Here is a 4911-nt window from a genome sequence, read left to right on the forward strand (position 1 = left end):
GGATTTTTCAAAAAAAGCCTCTTAGAAATATATATATATAAAAGCTTTTTAGGAAATTGAACAAGAGTTTGGATTAAAAATTAGGCTTTTTAGGCATTCACAAATTACTAAAAACAACTTACTAAAAATGTGAATGCCTAAAAATCTCTATTTTTAATCCAAACTCTTGTTCAATTTTCTATTAAAAAGAAGTGAAACTGAAGGACAGGTTTTCATGTGGAGGCAATTCCAAGGGTGGCCTGGAAAAGGAAGTAAATAGGTGACAATGTGCTGCTGATGCAAAATGACTCAGAATATTCTAATTAAAACTGGCTGTGGGAGCTTGCAGAAATTTTTGTGTGACTGAGGAAACAGAATATTGATAAATGAGTGACAGGGGGTGGGAAGGAGCCTTAGCCAAAGTCATGGCTGAGTTCTGGATTTGCTGGATGGGAAATAATCCTTGTCTGATTTCCCTGCAGGTGTGGCTGAGCTGCCTCCCGTGGAATTCCCTGTGGAGCAGAGTGAGGCCACCTTGTGCACTGCTCACTGCTGATGGAATGGTGGAAGGACAATTCCAATTCTCTCCTCTTTGGGAAGGAAATTCTCCAGGAAAGGCCTTATTTTGCAGGCAGAACATGATTTTTTTTTTTTTTTAATTTTTGTTTGTTTGGTTGGTTTCTTTTGATGTTGGGGTTTTTTTTGTTTAATTTCTTTTTGCCATTTATACAGTGTTTGGGAGGTGCTTCCATAACCTTGTTGCTCTAAGAGTAAAGCTGGAAACTTTATCCCACTTTTAGATTAACTTTGATTTTAATTTGACTGTCAGAAATGTTTATTTCTAACCAGCACTTTTAGTTTATAAAGATCTTCTCTCTCCACTAGTGCTTTTCTTTCAAGTCACTGTATCTAATGAGAGGCAGCAATTAAAGCCTCACATTAAAACTTTGCTAAACTGATCAAAGTTAGTGTCTGGCAGGAGATTCCCCTTGGTCCTTAGGATAGGATGTGACTAATTCACCTTTTTATGGCTCCAGCTGTGTTTGCTGTAAAAGCTGTGCTAACTCCATTGTTTAGTAATGTAATTAAATTTAGGAGAGGTTTAATGCAGCCAGTCCATGTGATGAAGCAAATGACTTCTGAGATTCCTTGAAGACTGACTGTATAATGCTCATAAAATTCCCCCTTTGTTTCAGAACTTCTATGACTTCACAAAAAAAGTGAAATCTGGCACTTTGGCAGCTCCAGAAGGAAACATCTGGATGCTTTTGATCAAAGATGCTTAAGGAAAATGAGCCTGCAGAGCATCAAGAATGGCACAGTTTGAGAAAGGGAAAGAAAGAATGAAACTCTCCTCAGCAGAAGTTGGTAAATTTGGGGGGAAATTTGCTGTGTGGTTTCTTATTCCTCCAATAAAGCTTAATGCTTACACAGAACATTCAAGTAAGTTGTTTTAAATGCTGGGGTTTTAAGAGTGAAGCTGAAATAAATCTAAAATTAAGAAAATTAGCTGCAGAATGGTCTTCTGCAACACGTGGCAGAACTGTGTTAGTAAATGGAAGCGAAATGATTTTCTTACTATCCAGTGTTCAGCTTTCTGCAAGAGTAAATGATTTCTTTGAGCAGTGGCTGAGTAACTGGAAACACAGTGAGCTAAGAGAGTGATTTATCTTCCATTGCTTTCTGAGTGCTGCATTATGTTACAAATCTAAAGCTATTCAATAAATTACAAAGAATTTGTGTATTTTTTTTCAGGGATGTGATTTCTGTAGTTTCCTGAGCACACAGAAGACTGGAGAGGACCTTCTTTGCCCATTTGCTAGAAAACAGTTGATATTGCATTTGACAATCCTGTAATCCAATTTATATCCAGCTTGCTGCTGGCCACCTGTGAGCAATTTTATTCTGTGGCTTTTTGTTTTAATCTTGAGAGCGCTCATTTGTCTGTGCAGGATGATTCCCTTGGACTGCCTCAGGATCTTGGGCCCACCACAACAGCTGGGTGCTTAATTCAGACACTTGGAGTTACTGAATCCTGATTTTTTTTGGTAGGAGTTTCAGTCTGTGGGATGAATTCTGCACTCAGAAAATTGCTTTTCATGCTGTGGTGTTTGCTGCCATTGTCCTGTGAAGGTGAAGTTGTGTCCCAGTGCATGCAAAATGAAAAGTAAAGGAACCTGACTGGCTGACTGCTCTTTTGGACAGTAAAATGAAACAGTCCTTAGCTCCTGGTAATGGTAGCAGCAGTGTTTTCTTGATTTAATAATCCATGCAAAATGATTTTACTGTTTAAATTTCATTTTAGGGGGCTTGGGAGGGGATGTTGTCCCCTGTACCGTGGTCCTGCTCCTCTGGTCTCCAGCCCAGGTAGTTACATTTCCCCTTGGTTCAGTGCAGTGCCAAGGCCAGGGGTGCAGGGGGGGCTCAGCTCTGGCTCTTCTTCATCAGATCCCAGCACCTGAGCTGCTTCTGCCTGGCCTGAGGTGGTTGTAGGGGCAGGGATGGTGGGAGGTGCTGAGATACCACAGCAGGATCCATTCAATGTCAGCTTTGTCAGCTCCTGCCTGGCCACTCAACTCCTCTGACCTACCTGGTGCCCTGCTGGCCAAAAATATTCCTTATTTAGATGTACATTTCTGGATTTTCTTCATGGATTTTTTTTCATGGATTTTTTTCAAAACCTCTGTCAAGGTTCTGTTCTGTGAGGTGTGGGTGACATTTGCTTTCTGAAAGCTGAGATTTGTGGCCACTATTTAATACTGAATTCTCTGTGTCTGACCTGATCATGTGCACAAATTCTCTTTTCTCTGTGACTGTGCACGTGTGTATAACAGAAATGGGGGGGAGGTTCAGAGTAAGGCTTTTGTAAATGTTTTATATTCAGATTTAATAGCTGGAGTGTAGTGAGGTGTCTGAGCCAATCGATAAAATTAAACTTTAAAGGTGCTATTTGAGCAGAAAAATAAATTCTGCTCTCATACCCCATGCACTATTGAAGTGTTGATGTTGTGTTTATGTCCAGGTATTACCTAAAGCAGAGGTGAAAAGCTGTGCTTGGATTTCCTGGAATGGGATTATGTTTAGGAGTGCTTAATTAATGACAGAAGGGGAATTTGCATGTGCATTTCTTTAGATCAGTGATGCACATTTTCATGGTGCATTTTGAGTGTTGAGATGGAAGTTGAGACTCTTGTTTTGTGAAAAGAAAATGAAATAAAAGGAAGGAACGTGACCTGAATAAAATAAGTCTATTCTTATCTTGAATGGTAAAAAGAACAGGGACTGGTTGAAATTCTACTCTGACACAAAAATTCCCCACAGACAGACAGTGAAACATGAAAACCTTGCTCCTGAAAAAATCATGGAATATCCTGAGTTGGAAGGGACTCACAGGATCATTGAGTGAAGCTCCTGAACCTGCCCAGGATAGCCCCAAAAATCCAGAGAATCCTGAGCCTGAGAGCATTGTCCAGATGCTTCTTGAGCCTAAATCCAGCCCCTTCCAGCCTCCACAGTCCAAAGCCTCCAAGAGCAAAAGGAAGCAAACCAAAGTGTAAATCTCATTTTACAGCAAAGACAGAGGCCTGAGCATGTTCTGTAAGTTCTGATTTCCTGGATGTAACCTCCCAACTGCCCTTAAAATGACTCAAATATGATCAATTTAAAATGTGCTCCAAAAATCAGATCTCTGGGAAGAAACTTTCCACTTTTTATTTCACCACTGCTGCAGGATGCTGCCTGGGAATAATGCCCAACCTCTCTCCTGGCTGCAGAGAAGGATGAGGAGAGGACAAAACCTGCACCTGGCTCAGAGAAGGACAAAACCTGCACCTGGCTCTTCAGCAGCACGGGGCACCTGGGCACAGGTAAAAGGTTGGACAAATAATGGAAAAACTGAAAAATATGGAAAAACTGAAGGAGGAACACATCAGTGATGGGGGAGCCACAGAGGGGCCTCAAGGCAGTCCTACCACCTGATGGAAAACCAGCCACAACTCTTCAGCTGCTGGAGCAAATGGAAAATCCACTCTCAGAGACACCACTGGGCGATGGGGGAGGCACAGCTCAGGCCATCAGTGCTCACATTTCTGGGCACATCCACCTCCATGCTTTTATAGGAACACCCACTTGGACACTTGGCTGCAGCAGCAGCAGAGAGAGCTCTCACAAGGAGAGAAGTGTGGATTTGGATTCCCCAGTGGCACAAGTTTGCCTGCCCTGATAGTTTTTTAATGTGTTTTATTTTTTGCTTTCCGTGTCTGATGGAATTGTTGAAATGAATGATGTCGTGCAGCAAACTTTGGGATGCCTAGGGCAGCACTCAGGCACACTGAGTGGAAATATTAAAAACCTGTCAGATGGGAAAGGGCTCCTTCCTCTCTAAACTGCCAATGTTTTATACACTGCCAGAAACACCTCTGCTGCTCCTGTGCTACCTCAGCTGGTACTGATGAAATTTGGTTTTCACTCACCCAGCTCCAGTCCTTGCTTAAGGGCCTGAAGGAGATGATTACTTAAGTCAGGGAGCAATTTAAGGGAGGTGGAATGTGAGCAGCTTTCTAAGGAAGAGGTAATGGAGTTGAGTTTAACTCTTGCTGTGACAGCAAAAAAATTTTACCTTTCCTTCAGAGGATGTGTCTGTCCAAAGTAGCTGTGCATTTTCCTTATTTATTGCAGCTTCTCCAGCTCAGTTTGTGCAGGGAGTGAGGTGAGAAGGAACCCTTATCTCTTCCAGGAGTGGCCACAACATTTCTGCTTCATTGTCTCTTTTCATTTCTCACTTGATTTAGAAAGAACCATCTGTGACTTTGAAGAAACATTTAAGTGCAGGGAGTAACAAACCAGTGTTGTATGGCTGGTAGCTTTTTCTGGAGTATTTCTGTTTATTTAGAGACTCAGAGGGAGCTCTACAGGGGCTTTTTGCTGCAGCCT

General features: G+C 41.9%; 1 long non-coding RNA gene across 1 annotated transcript; it reads left to right on the forward strand.

Moving 5' to 3' along the window:
• The first annotated feature begins 662 nt into the window (after positions 1 to 662).
• Positions 663 to 3211, forward strand: LOC136560772 (uncharacterized). Its single transcript, XR_010784200.1, has 2 exons — positions 663 to 1347; positions 1735 to 3211. It is a non-coding gene; the product is annotated as an uncharacterized lncRNA (long non-coding RNA).
• Positions 3212 to 4911: the final 1700 nt, after the last annotated feature.

The sequence above is a fragment of the Molothrus aeneus genome, chromosome 10 (genome assembly GCF_037042795.1).
Source record: "Molothrus aeneus isolate 106 chromosome 10, BPBGC_Maene_1.0, whole genome shotgun sequence".
Classification (NCBI taxonomy): Eukaryota; Metazoa; Chordata; class Aves; order Passeriformes; family Icteridae; genus Molothrus; species Molothrus aeneus.